Source organism: Scleropages formosus, chromosome 13, assembly GCF_900964775.1.
Source record: "Scleropages formosus chromosome 13, fSclFor1.1, whole genome shotgun sequence".
Classification (NCBI taxonomy): Eukaryota; Metazoa; Chordata; class Actinopteri; order Osteoglossiformes; family Osteoglossidae; genus Scleropages; species Scleropages formosus.
Genome location: NC_041818.1, coordinates 21,787,605 through 21,810,777, shown reverse-complemented (window position 1 = coordinate 21,810,777; position 23,173 = coordinate 21,787,605). Strand labels below are relative to the sequence as shown.

The 23,173-nt window shown below is 45.7% G+C and overlaps 1 protein-coding gene across 2 annotated transcripts in view; it reads left to right on the top strand.

The window, feature by feature from the left end:
- LOC108923101 (collagen alpha-6(IV) chain-like) overlaps positions 1 to 23,173 on the top strand; it is a 63,670-nt gene that overhangs the window by 1,070 nt on the left and 39,427 nt on the right. The window lies entirely within an intron of this gene.

The following is a 23,173-nucleotide window of genomic DNA, read 5'->3' as shown; positions in this document are numbered from 1 at the left end:
CTGCATATTTTGTTTCTGAAAGTTAGTCTTTAGAAGAAGTGGCTACAAATCTTGTTTGGAATAATAATGAAGGAGCTCCGTGTCTAATGACAGGCCCACTAATGACCACCTTCATTCAGTCCTCAGCCTTGCACCCTAGAGTCACAACCATTTTTGGAGGAGTACCATTCCAGATCTGAACATTTTTTATTAGATATGTGCTTAGCATCAGTCAACAAGCCCTGCTGTGAATATTTTCCCTTGTTTTGGTAGTGGGAAACTCTTTCCCCCCCGAACACCAGAAGATAATTTTCTCTGCTCTTTTATCTTCTGAGCAGAAATTTCCTTGCAGCTCCTTAATGAACAGGAAGGGAGTTTTATAATAAAAAGCAGCACTTGTTCATTTGAAAATTTAAAAAACTTTTAATTTTGTTTCCTTGCCAGTCTGGAGATTTACTTGTCTCAGTTATCATTTAGTTAAAATCCTCTGTTCTTCATATCAAGTGATATCCTCTAAGAGCCTTCATCAGACTGCTCTTTTCAGTGGGTCTTAGAGGTGACGATGCTGAATTAACAGCGTAATTCCACAGTTGTTTTGCCTATTATTATCCACGCCCCCTTCATTATACTGGATTCCACTCTTTCTTCTATTCTAAAGGTCTCTCAAAGGCCTTTGTGGGTGTGCTCCCGGCATCCAACATATACTGTTACAACAGCAAAGGGTGTGTACTTGGTGTGCCTGTGTTGACGTTCCTTAGAAATTGTACCACGTATGTCTACCTTTCAACAAATAAGATTCTGCATGTAATTCTATAATTGTAACAGTTAAAACTTTTTTATACCTCTGGACCCACAGAAATGTGGCTAATGAGGCCAAAATTTCAAAATTTTTGACATTATGCTGTAATTACGCAGGCAAAATGGAACAATATACTTTTATACTGTATTTGCTACTGGATGTAAGTCAATGTGTTGAAATTAATTAAATCGATTGGAGAAATGATCGGAACATGTAATTAGGGATTCATTATGTTTCAGTGAAAATGTGACATTGACAGCAGCTTCAAGAAAACACTGTGCGTATGTGTGTGTGTGTGTGTGTGTGTGTGTGTGTGTGTGTGTGTGTGTGTGTGTGTGGCACAGCTCACACTATAGGAGGACGATGGCGCTGCAAAAGGTGGACGTCTTGCGTCCCTGGTGGTCCCCTACAAAGGAAGGTTTCCTTTTCTCCCGCCATGCTCACAAATACTTAGGAGCAGACAAGCCTGGAATGTAATTTGATTCTGAGCGACTGCAGGTTACGGCAGGCCTGTGTCATCTGATAGCGATTATTCAAAGCAGAACTAAACAAATCACAGATTCACAGCTTATGTGTTGGAGCATTGTGTACACATGCTTTTGTACACTTTCCACGCCTGTAAGATTTTCTATATAAAAACAATGCATTCATAACCACTGAGGATCTGCTGTTGCTGGAGACCTTATATGTTCACATACTGTACTTACATGGTGAAAATCTAAACGCAAACAGTGATTTTAATGTATACATGAAGCTCTGTCACTTGACCTTAAGCAAAATCCTTAAATTCAAATGGCAAAACTATTAGCATGAATAGAAATAGGTAAGTTTCTCTGCACACAAGTTTTCTGCCACAACTCTAAGTGAACCTCATCTATTTAAAGAGTGGATGAAAAACATGAGTCTTCTGGAGCTGCGTGTGGCTACATCTGGGTCCTCCTCTGGCCCAGAGACTGTTGAGTGTATTCCATTTATGGGAAACACCTCCAATAAAGTGCACTGGTGAATCAGATAAAATTTAGAGTAATTGTGAAAAACAAAGTAGAAGCCCGCTGTGAGCTGCTTTGCAATTTCGGATGAAATCCAGTGTCTTTTTGGTAACAAAAAGTTGGTGGCACAGGGGTACAACAGGTAGTCCTGGTGCCTCGCAGCTCCTGCGCTGCGGCTTTGGGAATGGGTTTGAAGACAGGTCAGTCTTCATATAGGATGGACTAGCTGGCTACAGGTGAACGATATGTTTTCCTTCCATTATTCTTACATACTGAGTAGTTTCAACACAGCAGCTGTAGAAGAATGAGAACTTGCCCAGGCATTCCACTTTTTCTGTTATTTGGTTCTGAAACCAAAAAGTGTTGGTACAAGTCTTTTCAGCTCATTGAAAGCAAAAGTGCCCTTGACTTAACACTTGAGACCTCAATGGCATTATCTACTTCCTGCAGCTGGAGAGCCCTGGTGAATTCTCCTCCACTGGCTGTAAAGGGTAACCCAATGCACTGCAGGGTAACATACCTTCTTCAACTTCTGCTTCCACCAGAGAAACACACTAGTGCCCATTGAGAAAGGGGCCTGCCCTGTGGTTAACTTGGTCATGGTTGTTAGTGCTGCATGAACAGGTTAACACAATGGCTGCCCCGAGGCTTACTTGGATGACAGCTTTGTTCCCAGGGACCTCTCTTCTCTGATCACTGATCCTTCAGTAGGGCTGGAAGTCTACTCAGTGTTCCTAAGGAATGAGATGTCAGATCTCACGATATGGGGATCCATTACGGGGACATCCAGAGCTGGCTGGGGGTTTGAGCAAGCAGTATATTCTGTTGCTGTTGTGTAGGAGTTGTTGACTGGGGGTTGGAAACTGATGAATGAGGGCAGGGAGTTACTTTTGGCTGGGGGTTGATGACAGGGGGCTGGAAGCTGACTGGAGGCTGGTTTTTTGGGGGTTGGTAAGAGTCCAAACGGGATACTGTGAGTGGGGGTTGGGGGTAAAATCATGCCAAAGAAATACATCTTTCTGAGATGGAGCCATTTTTGTCCACTCTAGATAATGCATTTAGTCAAGTGTATCTCTATATTTTACAACATTGAATCCTAATACACCTCATACAGGATATTCTCTCTCGTGTTTTCTCTCACTCACTTTTGTAAACTGTTTGTCTTGGTTAGTATTGCAGCGCTCTGGAAACTGTCCCGGAAGTACTGGGCACAAGGCTGCGGGGGAAACCCTGGATGGGACAGCAGTCCATTGCAGTCAGGGCATTCTATCCTTTTAAATTACATCACATGTCTGAGGGTAGGGGTTCAAGAATTTCCTAGAAGTACTAAAAATATATCCAAAAACCTTTTCTGCTAGGTCTTGAGAATGTTTGAATGTTATTTTTAAATATTAAACTTTGTGAGTACTTAGTGAGATTTAAACATGATGAACAATAGATTAAAGCACAATTTTAAGTATTTTGAGAACTGAAATACATGAAGTGATGTAACATATTCATATTTTTCTCAGCTTTTCTCCAGAAACTAAAAGCTCTTTGAGACTTTCAGTAATCGAAAGGGACCCTTATTCAATTGTATGACATTGCTTGTTGACCGTCCCATTGTCATCATCATCATCATCATCCCTGCTCAGTTTTAAAACTGTGGATGGTCTCAAGGTGGAGCCGGTTTCCTGTTCATCCTACTTGGGTCAGTGAGGTACACATCGTGTCCCTGGGGTACCAGCCGTCTTTAAATGGGAACGTGAGGTTTTAGAAAAAGGATTTGATACTATCAAAAGGGTTACAGGAAGAATCGGTTTGGATAACTAATTGGACTTAGCCTGCCCTCTGGGGATATGTAAATGTAAAACTCTAAATTGATGGCGTTCTTTTTAAGTCTCCAAAAAAAAGTAATTCCTAGGCCCTCTAAGGGTCATATGGATTACCCTTCCTTCCACACCTCTACAGATGTGGAAATGAGCTGTGAATTTCTGTTTGCCAGGCAGGGACAGGAGAGGATGCCTGCAGCATTGTCCATGCTTAAAGGTGTCTCATGCTGCCATCAGAGGGTGTGCTTGTGAAGGCTGCAACGAAGGTGTTTTCAGACAAGAAACACTCTCAGGTTGAGCTCCCCCCTCAAATCCATATTTGGTAGATTCACATACTTTTCTAGTTGTGGGAACGTTTGAACGAGAGGTTTCCTAATCTCAGTTTTCAGTTCCTGAAGTGTTCCTCCCTGTGTCCATCAGAGGTCTTGACAGATTGGTTGAAGAGCATTTAAACGGCATAGCAGTGTAGTTCTGGTTTGATGAGCCACTGCCGTTGTGTCCCAAGCTACATGTGATCCCAGCCACCACAGATCCAGTAGCCCATGGCAACCTGCCATAATGAACATCTACAGTACAGCGCAGTACAGCCTATCCATATGACCCTACCTGCTCTGCAGCTGATCATATTGATCAACACCAATGCAGTATAGTCCATGTGTCAGCGATGAGGGCGGGTGGACCGAGGAGTTGGTGTTGACCCAATAGCGGGTTTGATTATTTTAGAAACCAAAACAAGGAGTAAGCGAGGATCGTAGTCAGGGACATGCGTGGGTCGTTTGAGGCGCAGAGGTTGTTCTTGGGACGAGACAGGAATCCAAGTCGATGAGGCAGAGCAGTAGATCTGAAACTGGAAGGCAGCAAACAGGGAACGAAGGGCGAAGGATGAAGAGGAACTGGAAGGGCGAGAAGGTAAGTGGGGTTCTTTTGCTATTGCAGGAGGAGTGAGTAGACTCAAAGAGGTTCCGCAACCAGGCGAGCACTGCTTCTGTTATACCTGGCTGCTCTAATTCAGGGCAGGTGTGTTCGATTGGCACAAGGACATGGGCGTGACACCTCGCACATGACATTGCCTGCATGGAAGTGATCGTAACGACTCCAGGGCTCCTCCATATGACCACGCCTACACTGGAGGCAATCGTAACAGCCATAGAACTGGTAGCCCATCCACATGACATACCAGTGCTAGAGCTGTACCCTAGCCACTGCCTCAACAGGTAGCCCATCCACATGACGCTGCCTGCACTAAGAGCGGGATTTGTTTTATCTCCTTATCAAGAAGAAGCCAAGATAAGGCTGACTTGCATAACACTTAACACACACTCACTCACAAATATACTGTTAAGTGTACAAGAGGGTCTTCCTGCTGTCATACACGTACCTAGTCTATGTACACATAAACTTTAGATTAAACTATTTGTCTTTCTTCAAGCGCATATTACTTTGAAGGAAGCTCAGTTGTTTTACTGTCTAAAGTTTTTAATTTTATTTGACTACAATAATAATAATAATGATTCTTAATATGCATTTAATTTATAGATGTTTCAGATTTGTCATCCTGTTAAGGGGCGTGAAGTCGTGGGGTCATACAAGGTTAGCTCTGTTGGAAATGGCAATGAATGGCATGCAGAGCTATGAATATCATAGAGGAGGACGTAGTTCTGCAGAAGGTGAGGGACACTTTGCTCTGTGTGTCTCCCATCAGACTCAGCTGCCCTGATTTCTACCGTCCATCTCTGTATGGTCTGGAGGAACATATATACTTAGTGTGACTTCAGCTCGGAATCATTTGTGAAAAAGATTTATGCTTTAAACTGTGTAAAGCTTTTTACTGAACGATTTAAAGTGAATGCTTTGTTTTAGTGCTAAAAGTAAAGTTTTTCCTTGCTGGGGTTTGTGGGGAGTCTTTGACAGATTTATTACCGATGAACTTTTACTAGTGGTAGCAAATAGATCCCGGCAGTTCAATCACAAACCCCTCAGAAGGGAGGGACAAACCCCTGATATGGAAAATTGTACGAAATTGTATAACTTTAGATTAAAACATTTGCTAAGTAAACAATATTTAATATTAATAACAATATATAATTGACATCTGTGGCAAAGGAACAGGACTGAACTCCTATCACTGATGCAATAAAGAGCTCTGTGTTTACAGACTGGGGTCAGGGGTAGGTCGAGTTTCTGTGTAGGTCGCCCAAAGAAAACTTCACCCTGGACCTCACGGCTCATGTATTTCTAGCAAATGTTAGTCCTCCGTGAAGTATCTGGCAGAAACTTCTAAGAGCCGAGTTAACGGCCAAAAAAAGACCCATGTTGTAAGCATGGGGATGTTTGTTGGTGGGAATAAACATGTGGTGGTAACTCTGTGCAGCTTTTGAGTGCATCAACATTTGTGCGTCGTTACCGAGAGACAACAAGCAGCCAAGGGGCACGATGAAAATCCGACGCACCGTGATTCTTCAGAACTTCAAGGACTGTGTGGTTCCTCACACTGGGCAGCCTGCAGTACTTCTAGGCGTCTGCTCTTTAGTTGTTTCCCGAAATTTCGGCTCAATAACCCCCAGCATTCGTCACAGCACCACCCCCAGCTATGGGAATTCCAGAGCTGCTTGGTAGAACTTGTCAGGGGATTCGTCGCTGCTGCAGAGGTGTCACTTTCTAGAACATTCTTCTGATGCGTGAAACAACTGATCACTGTTTGATTCCCCATTCCCCACTGAGATACTGTATGTATGCCCTCAGGTGGCAATGGGAGGCCAGTTTGGACTATGTCAGCGGAGAGAGTGAAAGAATAACATAATAGCATAAAAAAAAAGAGACATATGAGGTAAGAAGCTAAGCAAGGGAACATTTTTGTATGAAATTTTTAAAGGAAGTGTTTAAAAAAATAAATATGCTTTTCTCTCTAGAAGCCCACCCTTTCAAGTTTTATTTTGCATTGCCAGTTTTTATATCAATAAAAATAAATCGTTTTGGCTTATTTTTGTTCTGGGACCTTGTTGAAATAGTACAAGCGAGAAGAATAAAGAGACACAGCGCACAGCTGCTAGTGTTTTCATTTCATCTCTTACAGTAGTTTTTTTAGAGGAAATAACTTTTCACTGCGCTTCGTGACACATATTCTACATTTTCTCCAGATTGCTGAAGATGTGACCAAAGCCTAGCTCACTCTCTAGCTCCTCTCAGGTTATACTCCATGCAAGACGACATGTTCAGCATGTTGTGCGGAGAACATCAGAAGTTTTGTTCCGGGTGCTTTATGTGTCCCAGCAATACAGAAGGTGACAGATGTTAGTGTGGTAGTCTTCCTGTGTGTTTGTCTGAACTGGGTCCCCAGAGGTTAAGTTACACCTTTGGTTCTCCTTTGCTCCCAAGCAGATCAGAGTCTACAAGGTGCCACTGTGGTTTTGACCTAGCCTGAGTCTCCGATGAAGAAAGTCGTGCAGGTCTTTCGTAAATACGTTGAAGATTTGGGAGGGATGCTGCTAGGACACGTATGTGTCGGCACCCAGATTCTTGTGTGCTCGCCACACCGGGAATTGTGGGATTTTGGGTAGCTTTCCTCAGCAGGCGCTCTTATTAGCCTTAGTTGCCTAAAATTATGGCACATGTTGACAGGTGAGAACATTTAACATCCATCCGGCAGAGCTTTGGTGTTTCCTTAGTTCCACACCCTTCTTTGTAACCCTACAGACATGAATTTGGTACCTTCACAGTGACAGCCCGAGTGAATTTCCCCACAGGGATCAATAAATTATGGTGATGATGATGATGATGATGATGATGGTGATGATTATGATGATGATTAGAGGGCTTTCAGGCAGATTTTTAGATTTTCAGATTTCAGTTACATAAAATTCACATTTCAGCCCACCTTGCAGGTACTACACATTAAGAATGTGAGAATGGTGTTTTTTTTAGCATGGAATGAATTATAAATCTCAACGATGGTGTGCTCTTTGGTCTTATAAAGCACCAACACAGCTTGTGAAATCTGCCCAGGTCATAATGGGGCAGTGTGGCGGTTGAAGGATGCTGGCGCCTCGCATCCAATTGTGACGGCTCACCACTGATCTGTACCAATAGACCCAGTAATGTTATTTTTTTAATCCACGGTTCGGTTAGGGGAGTTCAGAGTGTGACCGAGTTGCATCTGACTTTCTGCAGCAGGTGGCAGTGACCCCTTCTCAGAAAAGTCTGCCTTGTAGGAAGACTATGACTATGATTTACTGGGAGGGGTGTGTTTAGTGAACATTTACAGAGAAAGCGGAATCGGGACAGGTGTTGAAGAGTGGGATAGCTTATAGTGTTGTGCTTAGATCTGCTGCCTTTGGACCCAAAGGTAGCAGGTTCAGTTCCCACCTCCAGCTGTAGTAGCCTTGAGCAAGGTACTTAGGCTGATCAAGCACCTGATGACAATCAGAGCACTTAGCTTTACAAGACCCTTCTGAGCCCCTTCACTCTCACGGAATCTCACTGAGGCAACCATCCCCCTTTGCAGTCATGTCCTGATCTCCTTCGTTCCAACTCCCAGTTCTTCGTTACCCGGCTTCTGACCATTCGCCACGTCCACGGATCCTCTCTCTCACTCTGACCCTCGATTGTCCGACTCTTCACCCGTCCCAGACGACGAGAACTCGCCTGACCCCTCGGTACCTGACAAACGATCCTGCACTTGGGTCTAGCCGTCCTCACGTGCTCTGTTCAGTCACTTCAGAGAAAAGCATCAGCAGCCGCAGTGTACGATTACTCCTATATAGAAAGTGACTCACAATCAGGTTACCCTCTGGTGAGCGGGTAAGAAAAAGGCATCACTACAAATCAACACTCATAACTCATAAATCAGTCCATAATGCTGATGTGGAGATGAGAACAAATGCCTTACTAATCCTAATGCTGGTTTCTGGAAATAGCTGAAGTCCGTCTCCACACGCACTCGTCGTCTAATTGTAAATCGTGGATCTTCTACATGTAACTAGTTTAATTTGTTGTTTTTGGCTCAGTTTTCCACGTTGATGTGGTCCATTTCCAAGACTTTTCCAGATGAAGATGTTGGTAGTATGTATAGTTTCACTGTCTTCCATACTTTTACACGACTCGCCGCGTTTTATGAGCATAGTATGGTTGTTGGCGGGGATTTGAGCTTTCGGTGCAGGATTACAAGACAAAAGTGTATTTTTCTGGCCACAATTTACAATCACTGCTGTAAACGGAACTGATCCAGACAATCCACTGTATACATTTTCTGTTAAATTTATGTGTGTGTGTGTGTTCATGTTATATTTTAGTAATTTAACTGACTCTTATCGCCCTGCCTCCCCAGAAAGATAAAGTTAAAAGAAACAACTTTGGAGAATTGCACTATATTCAGTATGTTTAGACATTCGACTAGGTGTTTGTAAGAACACAGTAAACTGTATGGCACTGAGTACATTAAATAGGCTGTGTACTGTATATAAACACAGGATTGTGTAAATTATTGCAACACCAGTGCACAGAAATAACCTGTTTTTCTTCTGGGGGAAGTTTAGGTATAGAATGATTTAGTTTTTGTCATGAAGAGAAAATGTATACTGAACCGCTGGGGTAATTTTGATGTAAAACATTTTACTAGGCTGTAGAAGTGCCATATAGAGGTCAGTCTAATGGTCACTTATTTAATGACATCACTTACATTTGTGGCACTGGGACTTGAAGAGGGCAGCTTTCCTTAAATTTCTTGTCTTCATTAAAAAGCCTAAGAATCTGGAAGCGAGGTGCCAACATGAACAGTCAAGAAAGTAGGGGCTTTGATTGGCAACACGTTGCAAGACATTTATCTTGTCTCCTATGCAGAAGGACTGGATTCATGGCCTAGTAAAGCAGAACGGAGAGAAAATGCAAGAGAAAACAAAGGAAAAATGTCAGTTTGCGAGGAAAGGTGTAGTACAAAAGTGAGTGCATCGTCAAATAGTCGAGGAACCTCAGACTTGTTGAAAGGAACTGAGTCTTCTTGGTTTTTCAGGGTCTGTTGTGCTGCTGTGTTCGAACCTGGAGAGTGAAGAAGCAGTAAGTTGGGCTGGGAGGCTCCCTCCTTCTGGCCTTCTTCGCTCGGGCTGCTGTGGTATGACTGCACTGTTTTTGTAGCTCCCACGGGTCCTCTGGATGTCAATCCCAATTGACCTTGGTCAACCACACAGTAAATGGAGATTTCCCGTGGAGAGAGAAGCTCACCACAGAGGCTTTCTGAAGCGGCACCGACACGTTCGCTGCAGAGAAATTATTACCAGCACTGACTGTGCTGCCTTATATCAAATCAAATGGCTATTTTTTAGAGCAAATTCCAAACAGGGATACTTGAAAGGAAAAAATATAAACGATTGTCCTCGGATCTGAACTTTTGTAAAGCATCCGGTTTCTAAAGCACTCCTCCAGTACAGTGTGTATTTACACTGAGTCTTCTGCAGTGGTGATGTCATTCCTTGGAATCAAGGTGAGAGTTACATTAGAGTTTTTTTAACTTTATTAGTTTGATTAGTTCTATTATTCTGGAAATTTCTTTCAGTATTTAAGGCTTTCCGTTTTAGCGAAAAAAAAGTTTATCAAAGAAATTTTTAAGTGTTCCTGAAAGGGTTGCATCGTACCCTGGTCATTGAATGTTTTTTTTTTTTTTAGAATTTTAAAGGGACATCATTATATCAAATTAAGGGGAATAAAAGACAAGTTGTAATAAATTTTTTTAAGTAGTACATAATGGTCTAAACCGTGCGTGTTAATCCAGCTTGCTGTTATGAAGGCGCAAATGTGTCTCTTCTTTTGCGGGGCTCCTGCAGTTCTACCTGAGCACACCTGAATTGAGTCTTTCAGAAGCGAGGGGCATTCAGACAACTTAAAAGGTCTGGGAATCGGAGGCTCTCCGCATGAAAAAGAACTGATGATTCGTAGCGGCCGCGCATGCACCCCAGTCCTCTTTTACTGTTTACCGCTGTGTTCGTGTGTCTGAGCTCGGCAAGCTGTGCAAACAGGAGCAGCTGCCTGCTAAAACCTGCCAATCATACCTCAACTGTCACCTTTGTGTTCTCTATGCACAAATACTATTCAATTCCCGTGAATTCACAGGTGATGTGGAAATGCCTGTCATCCCATCAATTCCTATCTCCTTGTGGAGAGTCTGATATTTCAGTGCCCCCCCTTCCCTGCCCTTCACAACAGCTTCTTCTTCACTCCGCTTCTCTGTGTGGGAGTGTCGTTCATTTAGGACACTCAGAATGGACATTGGGAGGCAGGCACTGAGGTTCCCGCTCTGCGCTCCATCTTCATTGACGGGGACGTGCGAGATGATTCCAGCTTTCTAGTCTATCCTTCACACCAGCTAGCCAAGTTCTGCACATGTTTCAGGGATTAGGGAAAACCACGGATGGCAAGACAATGATGTCTTCACATACAGATATAGAGTGCCCTTGTGAGCCCCTCAAACGCTGGAGCTTGGCTTCTTCTTACCTGTTCTTTACATTTCTCCATAGTACAGTTCCGGAATTCTCCCAGTCGGAAGGGTCAGGCAAACCATGACCTACAGTATCATAACTAAACTAAAGCCATGTCCACCATCTTGTGCATGATTGAAGTCTTTCCAACAAAGAGTCTTGCTCCTCTCTTTTTCACCTTCAGTCCAGCTGGCTCTGGCTCTGCTGAATTCAACAAAAGATAGTTTGGCGTCATTCAGGAGAAGGCCTATTCTGCCCGGGTCCTTCAGTGATCTACTTTCTCCACTTCTCAACCAGGCCAAAATATGAATGTTTTTGGCATCATTCTAAAATGTATGCTAACAGTTGCTGTTCTTAGAAAGATGTGTTTGATTTCGCAGTGAGGCATAAATGCCAAATTGTAGCTCATATCCTGGATCGGTGTTGACGATGTGTTAGGGTACAGTCTGCCCACAAGTGCCAGCATGTGAAGTATTTCAAACTCTCTAGCTGCAATGGTGGTCAAGCACAAATCCTACTGGTCAATCCTAAAGATTCATTGGAATATGGTGGACTTGGGCCTTTGCCCACACCTCTGGTTTCCCTTACTTTTCTCTCTTGCTTTGTTCAGCTTTGGCTTTTTATTGTACAGTCGTTGGACCTTCTTGTCTTGGTCCAGTGCTGGTCAGCGATTTGTCTGCATAGCCTGCTCGATCCGTGATGATCGGATTGACTGGAATCGACACAGCAGCACTGGTTCGAGCACAGGCTCGATAGGGGCGGGTCCAGGGTGGGGAAGGCAACATCTACTGCAGGGCCCGTGCTTGTCCTGTCCCACTCCTCTCTCTTCCATAGTTGTGCAGTTGGAAAGTACATGCCTCCTAGACTAGAAGCACTCATGACATTTCAGTGCCTCTACAGCTGAAGGTGGCTTTTGTCCCTTTAAACCTCTCTTGTTCCTTCAAGGCTCTTCCTGCTAGACTGAAGCAGTGAAAGAATCGAGGAATGAAAAATGACACTGGTTATTACCGTTGTATTTACCAGAACTTTTAAACATTTAGCTTTATGCTGACATGCTTAAATTAGATATAGTCTTCTTGTGGAGGGGTGCGGTGGCGCAGTGGGTTGGACCGCAGTCCTGCTCTCTGGTGGGTCTGGGGTTCAAGTCCCGCTTGGGGTGCCTTGTGGCGGACTGGTGTCCCGTCCTGGGTGTGTCCCCTTCCCCCTCTGGCCTTATGCCCTGTGTTGCTGGGTAGGCTCTGGTTCCCTGTGACCCTGTAAGGGACAAGTGGTTCTGAAAGTGTGTGTGTGTGTGTGTGTGTGTGTGTGTGTGTGTGTGTGTGTGTGTGTGTGTGTGTGTGTGTGTGTGTGTGTAGTCTTCTTGTTTCAGTGTATCACTGTGCTTCTGCTTGCCGGAGCACCTAGCGCTGCACCTCCCTATCCCTGTGCTTCTGTGTCTGTATCCCTCCATTCTTATCTCCCAGTTTGCTGTCTCAGCTCAATTTTGGGAAAGAGCCCTTTTGGAACATTAGTCAGCTCCCAGGGCTCCTGTTTTACAGCAGCTGCGCTAGCCATGCAGACGCTTGGGTAAATATATTTAGGGCCAGTTCACATGGGCTTCCAGTGACTCAGGGCCTGAATCTGATATGGCTGTGCCCAAAGCAGCCCCTCTTAAAAAAGACCACATATCTAGTAGACGGATAAGATCCATTCTGTTTGGCACCTGTGTTTGTGAGATACTACAGTACCTTCTGAGCCTGTCAGTTTGTGTGGAATGGTTCAGTAAAAGACAGTTAATGTAGAAAAAAAATCAAAGTATTTCAATGTCTTGGATGTCTTTGAATTTGCATGTTTTCCGCGTGTTCATGTGGATTTATCCCCACATTTCAAAGAAGTGTTTCTGGTGGATTGGTGACTCTAAACTTCCTATAGTGAGTGTATGTGTGAGCACGTGTGTTACATTGCTTCATTATAGACATGGCTGAATCATTGTAGGGAGTTCACTCTAGTGTATCCAACCTTGTACGGCACCTTGGACAAAGGTGTCAGCTAAATACTAGTTAATAATCGCTGCATATCTTTGGATTGTGGGAGGAAACAAGAGCACATGTAAGAAACCCACACAGACACAGGGAGACCATGCAAACTTCACACATATTGAGCCAGATTCCAACCTGTTCCAGAACAGGCCAAGTGCTGGGAGGCAGCAGCTCTACCTGCTGCACCATCCTGCTACCCTACAAATATAATGGCATTGCCTACAACTGCTTGTCGCAAGCAGGGTCACGGCAGGCCAGAGCCTACCTCGCAACACCGGGCGAGCACACAGGGTGACGCACCCTGGATGGGACACCAGTCTGCTGCAAGGCACTCCAGCTGGGGTTTGAACTCCAGACCCACCCCACAGCAGGCACAGGCCAAACCCACCACACCCCTAACTCTGTAAATCTCTATTTGTATGTCTTTTTCTTTTTAGAAACCAGTATCTCTCTGAGTGAAGTGACCGATCAAGGCCAGTCCCAACAAAAACCCAAGTTAGATTACACACCAAGCACCGACACTCAGACGCTAACCTCTGCGACACCAGCACACACACCAGTATGCTACATGCCCACACATACACTCAAGGAAGAAATCAAACCCGCTTCACACACATTTCGTCTGGAAACATGGAGAGCCTGCACACACGCACCAGCTCAGGCACACGGCTCAGATAAGACACCCACACCCACCTCACACACGCCCTAGCAACAACATACACCCCAGTAACAACACGCAAACCAAAGTCTAACCGCACTCTATAAATCTAATTATGCACTTAAATACTGTATACGTCTCAAATTTTTTCGGAGAGTTCTACGACAGAGCCCCCTTTACGGGTAGGAAGCAGCCAGACACGGTTAATGTGACTTGATCGGGGATTCCTGCAATATTTCCCCCTAATGTTTGATTTGCCCAGTCCGGGTCAATCGCCATACATCCAACAGTGAGAAGGCCTTGTTTTGTCCATGTGAGTTGTTCTGCTCCAAGGCTCCCAGGTCCCTGAGGGTTTGTCTGTGGGACTGACAGTGTGACCCGAGGAGCTGTGCAGGAGCCTGCCAGAGCCAAGCCCACATTCCACCAAACTCAACAGCGAGTGAGAAAACAAAAGCGTTCGGAGCTTCCTTTAGGAATGTGGGCACTGGGTCTTACTAGGACCCCTTGCTGGTACATTCCAGCAGCAGCTCGTCCGTACATGCGTGTCCGTGTGTGCACGTCTCCGTGCGTTTGCACACGTCTGTTTTCGCGTGCGTGCGTGTGAGTGTCCACATGCGTGTGTACGACTGTTCGTTCGCTGCTCCGTCAGTCGGTTGAAAGCTCTCGGACGCCCGTTCAAAGATGTCAGAACTTTATCGTGATCTCAGAGAAGATAACGGGCTGGGAGCTGTGTTCCCCGTCTATTGATTGCGTGAGCGCACTTCACATGTATATTTGTGTCGTGTTCGCGTCGTGCCTCTTGGGCGCAAGCGAAGCGTGCGTCTATGCGTTCACCTTATAACGATGTCAAAAGTGCAACGTTGGTAAGTCGAACGAACGAGCAAGCATCTCAGAGCTGACAACGGTGTGACTGAGTGAGATGGAGTTGTGTTAAATGGGAAATTCATTCCAGAGGTAACCACAGAGCTGATGACAGATGTACAGTTAGAGAAGATAAGGCTCTTTTATGGCAAATTCCTCATCTGCCGTGTTTGACTGGCGCTCGTATTAGTGGAATCCGTTCAGAAGTGTCGGGGTTTCGCACGGCAGCTGCCCTCGGCATCGCAAAACCTCTCGTTTCGTACCTTGAAAAGGTCCCGTTTTTTTCTCCTGTGGGTTTTTCATTTGGGATTTCTTGTTTTGCCATGTAAGCCTTTTTGGAATGGGGCCTCGTGTGAGAGGAGCAGTACCAAAACATGACCGCAGCTGAGCCTGGTGTCCGTATGATGCCGGCAGATTCAGTCGTTTATTTTTGCAGGCAAGAAAGTCAGGAAATGAGTTTGTGTCTCTGATTTTCATGTGGAGATGTACATTAAAGTAGTAAGTAGCCAGCGGAGCCCCCATTTCTTGACCCGGGGTCTCTGATTCAGAGCAGAAACAGAACTCCGAGGGTTTGGCACAAGGTCCGATGCGGAGGGCACTCTCTCGAACCTCAGACCTCATGTCCCGCAAGCATGTCTGCGTCCTCCTCTGTTGTAAGCTCGACCACCTCCTCCTGCACCACCGATGTGACATCAGCCAGAGTTCTGTCCCACGTCATTATGTAGAGCAAACAGTGCAGTTGCTTGTTTAGTCTGCTGCCCTAATTTGTTCACTCAGTCGTTGCATTTGTGACTAATGATAAATAGCCATGACCTGAGACATTTCTGATTGATTTCCTAAAACACCCCGCAGGATTTAAGCAGCAGAACCAACGCATAGTGATGTAACAAAACAAAGGGTTATTTGCATGATTTTAGTAAACCTTTAAATGGTGATTCTGACCGGGTTTGTCGTAACAAATCTGTGCAGCATTCTTTAAGAAAGAAACTAATTCTGTGCCAGAGAACTGATCTATTTCTTTATCTCATGCTTTTTTATCCAGCTGTATAAATGGGTCAATAATTGTTGCTTTGAAGAAAAGTGTCACCTAAATGAATAAATGGGTGTATAAATGGGGAATAAATAAATAAGTGATTGTATAGGGTGTAAATGACAGTTCCTGCTCTTATTCTACTTGGGCTGCACATTTGACACCGATTTCCATGATCTTTGATGGTATTCCTCTGCTTGAACATTTCAGAGACATTTGGGTGCTCTCATCACTGGCAGATGTGTCCCAGCAGTGCCAAATCATGGGTTGGGCTTATTACTAATTGGATAACTACAACACCGACCTCAGCGGTTAATGGCATGACTCACTTATGGGGAAGTGAACATTTGCTTTGTCTTTGCTGCAAGCTCATACTGGTGTGTCTACTGAGCTCATTCTGTACCTTCATTTGTCATTAGTTGAAATATTAACCAAGTTAATTTTTATTTAACCAGAATTAATATTATTTATCTGTGGCATGGTGGTGCAGCGGGTTTGGCCGGGTCCTGCTCTCTGTTGGGTCTGGGGTTTGAGTCCCGCTTGGGGTGCCTTGTGATGGACTGGCGTCCTGTCCCGGGTGTGTCCCCTCCTCCTCTAGCCTTATGCCCTGAGTTGCTGGGTTAGGCTCCGGTTCACCGTGACCCCACTTGGGACAAGCACACACACACACACACACACATTTTCAGAACCGCTTGTCCCATACAGGGTCACGGGGAACCGGAGCCTACCCGGCAACACAGGGCGTAAGGCCGGAGGGGGAAGGGGACACACCCAGGACGGGACGCCAGTCCGCCGCAAGGCACCCCAAGCGGGACTTGAACCCCAGACCCACCGAAGAGCAGGACTGCGGTCCAACCCACTGCGCCACCGCACCCCCTAAACAACCACACACACACTTTCAGAACCGCTTGTCCCGTACAGGGTCACGGGGAACCGGAGCCTATTGGGACAAGCAGTTTCAGTCAATGTGTGTGTGTGTGTGTGTGTGTGAGTTGCAGACAGTGTGTGTGTTTGCTGTTAACTTTCTTTGCTTCTGTTTACCTACAGTGGAATGCCACTGTATGTCAATGAGCACTCCAGGCACAGAGAAGCAGCCTAAAGGAAAAACTGTGAGAAACATGGAATTTTAATTGCTCCTGCGCACCATGGAAAGAGGGATTAGACAGGTCTGGAGTTACTAATTAAAGGCACCACAACTTTGTCGATCTTCACGATCCGGATTTGACCGGTTGGTCCTGTGATTTCCATGCTGTTCGGTATCACTCCGATAAGCGCTGTCTCAGGGACCATAGTGGCGTGCTGTCCTCTGCCTTGTCCCACAGCTGAATGGGTGGACTGAGATTATAAACTGCAAAAGCAAAAAAAAGTGCGCAGACTTTCTTTTTTGTATTTGGGAGACTTTATTTGTGCCTTTTTACGGCCGTCTCAGAAAGAAAAACACGCTGTGCTTTCGACACATGTGGGAAGGTTCTTATAATGATGGACCATCCATCACATGTATTCACTGTCTCGGTCGACACAGAACGCAGACCAGCACTTTTAAACATGGCCATGGAAAAGGTCAACACTTCTCAATGTTCCTGGATGTTTGGGTCTACACTTGAGGCCACAGCTGCAGTGCATCGACCTCATTGTTAAATGGACTCATAAAGGCAGTTTATAGAGGGGCAGCAAGTGTCTGTTTGGACATCTGCGTTTATATAGACAATGGTTGACCTGACATACAGTTTGGGCCTTAAGGAAGGGGTGTTCCTTGGTTTGAAGCCCTCTATGTCACAGGGCTGAAGGAGGGCTTTGTAATGTATCTCTGTTGTGAAGCACTGGAAGGATCTTATTACTGTTTTAAAGCCTCAAAGACAATACAGGGCTTTCCTTTTTTGGGTGGGAGGACCGGGGTTCCCAAATCGCATCGATTCCCATAGTAGACCTTTGGCCCGCCCATTTGGAGGAGAAGAACCAACTGTACCGATCCTGCCAGCAAAGGTCAGAGCTCACAGTTGTGTCACCGCAGGGCCATAAACCTCCCACTCGTTTACGCTGTAGTGGGTTTGTTTGACATAGAAAGTTGCCCCTGTGTCCTGGGGCTTTGGATATTATATATGAATGCCGGTGGAACAAAATCAAGGCTCTGCTAGCAGCGCAAACACGTATCCGAGCTTGGTGCAGAGCGGTAGTTTTCAGCAACGCATCCCGTGTCACACTGCAAATCCTGGTTGTGATTCCAACAATGTTTGAAATAAACTGTCCAGGACAAAGGGTGAACAACATTGTGTGGTTCCCAATCTTTGGTTTCCACTGGAGGTTCAACTGCAATTTCTTTAGGGTATGGAAGTTACTGATATAACCCCTCACACACTCCCACACACTCCCACACACACACCTTCAGGGTCTGTCTGAAATATGTGTATCCCCAGGGCATGGGTGTGAGGAGGGAGTGGGGGTGGGGGTGGGGGTGGCGGTGGCGGTAATGGCTAATCCAGTTAATGATATATGCGGGCCTATCTTTGTAGCAGAGTTGCCTTGGGGATGGTGTACCTGACCTCTCAGGAATGCACGGATGGCTTTGACGGTGCTGATCGGGGGGATCTTGGGAGGGCAGGTAGATTCCTACCACAGCCAGCGACGAGTGGAGGGTACGAGGAACAGAGTGTTTCCTGACACAATGCAGAGGAAGACGTAGGTTGGCTTTTGATTTACAGTAAATGATGAATATACATAACCTCAGACTACAGTCAATTACATGTCTTACATTCCATAATTACAGCACCATAAAAGAACTGTCTGTGTGTATAGTAGGCATGTATCGTAGGTTTGCGTGTGTAAGTGTGTGGTTTTGTGAGTGTTGGAGTACCTACGTGTGGTTTGGATTATAGATGATCTTATGTGTGTGGGTTTTTGTACAGGTGTGTGCGAGTGTAGGCATGTGGTATGTGGAGTCGTCTTCCTTGCCTTCATGTCCTTCACAAACCCTCAAGACTACTGTGAGGCTTTCATCTCCATAGGCATGACAGGTACCCTTTGTGTTTCCCATGGTCTAAGGTATCGCCTTTCCGGCCCCAGACCCTCTGTAATCAGCAGGGGAACTTGACTTTTCGGCCCTGAGAATCAAAGAGATTCCAGCCCTGCAGAAGTATCTGTGGTAGTCACCTGTCTTTTTTGTTTGGCCTTCAGAAGAGGGATCATGCATGATTTGAGAAATTGAACTCGTTGTTACGTCACACACGCCTCTTAGATGGGGGTCAGAGGTGTCTTTCTTTGGGGATATATGCTTCCTCAAGGTGGATGAGAATGTCACTGGGTGGAAGCGATGGGGGACACCTGGTTTCAGAGAACATGCCACCTGTCTCACTTTGGCTTTGAACAGCCCATCTCAGGGCCAGCTTTGATTTTTGACCTTTGACCTCCATTGCACACCTGGCCCTGGCCTGTGCAACCGGAAACCTAAGTATGCAGGTTCACCAGGGGTCTGAAGTGTATGCAGCATCCAGGCTTCTTCAATAACAAGCTAGTGTTTGGCTGACTGAGAAGCATCAGTCTAAGGAATATTTCTGTCTAAAGGTTCAAAAAGTGTTGGAGTCATATGATTTGGTGATGATGTTATGTTTTGGTAAGAGCAAGACAAGTTGATTCTGGCAGCTCTCAAGACAATTGGCCTAAATTTTCTGTCATGTTTTGCAATGGTGTTTTTCTCTCAGTCATGATTATAGATGATAGTTGACTGGTTATGTCCATAAACCATATAACCGTATTTCCCATTTTCTAAGAATCCACGTAGATGTCTTCCAAAGATGGATTGCTTTCCGTGGTAAACAAATAAAAATATTGCCATTCTTTACAATGGTTGCGACAGTGGTGTGTTCAGTTGGAGAAGCTACACTCACAGTTACCGTAGTAACCACTTCTTTCTTTGTTTCTGAGATGATTCCAGGTGAGCCTGGTCAAGCAGGCTGATGTCACGGACCAGAGAAGGTTGTCCATTGCGAAAACTTGCTTTTGAATGTATTCTTGGCAACGCTATTAAAAACATCATTATTGATTGTTCTGTCTGGGCTGACAGTTACAAAAGGAAATATTTTTCAGCCAGCTGCCCTACGGCTTCTCCCAATGAATTCTTTGGCTGCTTTGCTGTGTTCCCCAGGTAAAGGTACTCAGTCTGTAGAGCACCGTAGAGCTCTTCTTCACGGAGAGTTTCTGCGGGAAATAATGGAGCATGAGCTTCACTGGAGATGCAGGTACTGTGGCAGGTAGAGCAGTGGTCAAAGGCAAAGACCTAAAACCTGAGAAGAATCCAGTCCCAGGAGGGGTTCAGCTCTTTTATGGCAGCACATCAGGTAGCACTTGTACCTCCCAGATCTTGGGCTGTGAGTTCTGTTGTGGCTTTCACTCAGTCTCAGCATATTCTCCCCATTTTCATACAGGTCTCCTCCCGTAGTCCAAAAATACGTTTTCAGTGAACTAGTGGCTCTGAATTGCCTCTGCTGTATTGTGTGAGTCAGTGAGTATAAAATTACTCTCTTCTGTGGCCGAGTAGATCCTTCTGAGTAACTTGGTGTAGTGTATCTAACAAGGTGTCGGGTAAATTGAGTTAAAAGTGTGTACACACAGACTGTCTGAAACTGCTTGCCCCGAGCAGGGTCGCGGCAAGCCAGAACCTAACCCGGCAGCACAGGGCGGAAGGCTGGAGGGGGAGGGGGGACACCCAGGACAGAGTGCCAGTCCATCGCAAGGCACCCTAACCGGGGCTCAAACCCCAGACCCACCGGAGAGCAGACCCTGGACAAACCTGCTGCACCACTGCATCCCCTTGAGTTAAAAGTAATGAAGTGTGATTTCAGACAGTTAGTTAATCCTTAAACTATCCACCTGTGTAAGTGGCTGAAGACACCTTGGATGAAAAGCACTGCAGTGTTGGGGGGGTGGAGGCATGTTTCTGCCCCAGTCAAAGCAGTTCCCCAGAAATCATGGTTCTGATGGCAGGAAGCAGGGAAATGGCGAAAGTTCTGACAGGTGTTGTCCTTGGTTACATATCACATTTAGCACAGTTACCAACCAGCTGATCGTGCCAGTTCCCGTCGATTCCAACGGGTTTTGTTTCAGCTCATCTTCTGAAAACCGCAGATCGACTCTGACACATGGAAGGAATGACAGCTTGAGGGTGCTCCACAAATGGCTCACCGGGCTTATTTTCTTTGTCTCTGTCTGTTTTTATTTCCTTTATTCCTTTCCCTTCCTCTCTATTCAGAGCCCGGAGCGTATACTCTCAGGCACCTTCAAAGGAGCCCCCAGAAGCTAATGGTGTCTAGGTAGTCCTCTTGTTCTTCTCCCAGCCTGTGGGCAACAAAGGGAAGCTGCTGGTGTCTTCAGGCGGGAAGCGTCAGAAAGCTTTTTAAACTGCACTAGTTTTCCCCCAGGGACTTCTGAAAGGAGTCATTGTTTGAAGGACAGCAGGGGAAGTGGCTCAGGATTAGAAGGGACCTTCTCCATGTAAGGTGGACACACTTCCAAGGACCGCACCACCTGCGTCTGTTGGGGGTCTCCCGCACACTTCCCCGGCTGCGTCGCCACAGGCTTCAACCTAATTCGCATGCGATCGTGTGTGTTCCACCGTCTGTTACTCAACGGCGGAGGGCTGAGTGAGACCCAGTAAACCACCAGAGCAGATGCGGCTGATCGCATTAATTTTCAGAGTGTGGTGTTAACAGGGCCAGTCCAAGCTAAACTACAGGGAGGAAGCAATTGTCGATACAGGCAGTCATACCGACTGCCACCTGTGTTATGTGGAGGGGATGTTGGATGGGGGAGTGCAGCACAAAACAGCAAACATTTGTCTTAAAATATCTTAGATCTTCAGAGATATTTCCTAGTGATTATAGGATTCCTCTGTATATAGATGGGGCAGCAGATAGTGTAGTGTCGTACTCTAAGAACCCGGGTTCAAATTCTGCCCCTGCTCTAGTACTCCTGAGAAAGGCACTTGCCTTGGACTGCTGTGGCAGAAAATTGCCTAGCTCACAAACGGGTAATTAACCTATATTTAACAGCACTAACCTAAGATTGTTTGTGAAAATAGCTTCTGAAGAACCTCTTACTGTATAATAGTGCCCTTGATTATACTGGCCCTTACTGTCTGTAATTAGGCCACACCCACAGTGGCAGGCCACACCCACAGTGGAAGGCCACACCCACACTTTCTGCAGTGAGGCCACACCCCCCAGCCTGTCTATAAGACCCCACACACCCTCATGTTGTCTATAATGAGGCCACACCCACACCTTCTGTCTGGAGTGAGACCACGCCCACACCATCTGTCTGAAGTAAAGCCACGCCCCACATTGTCTGTGTGTAATGAAACCACACCCTGCAGTCTCTGCCTTTAATTTCGGAAAGCCAGACATGAAAGGTGCACGTGCCTGACATGAGCTGACTCACCAAATCCACGACAGGGCCGGAGGCGCAAGGGCAAGGGTTCGGGGTGGAGCTGGAGGGGGAGGTGGGCTCGTGTGTGCGTGTCTCGTGCCCATTCACTGTTTACCTTCGCCTTGGAGCTGAGGAATTTCACCGTCGGTCCACAGCCACCAAAACCGCAGTTATAAAACAGGAGAGGATTTTCAGGGATCGCTTTCGAACGTTGCATCACCATCAGTCTTCTCATCTTCAGCTGTATAAAACTCTATATGTATATAACTATATGCTGTATAACCTGGGAAAAAATGTCTGGGTGGCTCAAACAGAAGCCTTTGTGCCACGTGTTGTGGTATCATATTTGAGAGTAATTAAGTCAAAGGAGGAGATGACCTGGAAACGCTCCTCTGTGTGTCCCGCCTGGGCTTCCACCATCATATTTACTCGGGCCGAACCCTTGCATGTCGGTCAGCTTGTGGCAGGACCTCCACGCCAACAGTGACCACAGCTCCAGCCTTCACTGTTCCTGCTGGCCGGTGACCACTAGTATCTTTCGCTTAATTCAGCAGGTGGAACATAATACATAACATGTATTTTGGCAAAAATAATGAAAATGAATTATGGCAAAGTGGCCATTCGTCGCTAAATGTCAACCTTGTGGTTTTCTGCCCGGCTCGATAATTTCTCAACGGAACATCAATGTGACCTCTAATAGTTGCAGGATGCTCTGAGCTCTAAAAGTGTCTATGAAATGTAGAATTAACAAATCGAGTACTGTAAGTTTTATTTTTGGTCGAAAGCCTACCTTGTGCTTTATCTGAGCTGAGAAAGCTATGGGAGTCTTCTATGGTTTGAGCTCCTTAGACATGCCGTCAAGGTCCTGGCATGCCCCTGTTCATGCTAATTTGAGTCATGCCAAGGTGAAGGGAGCCGGTCTGATTTCAGTGTCAGCAGCTACACCCCTCCTGGCGGCTAAATCAGCACCTAACCCTGCTCATAGGTAGTTCCTGTTAGAAACTACAGTCCATGGGGCAGGGTGTATGGCAGACGGACACACACTGAGAAGGTTGGTGCGATCATGGTTTGCAGAGGGTCAACAGGTGTAGCTGAAAGCTGACACGCTGTTATTAGGAATGCAAGAACTTCAAATGCATATGTGCAAT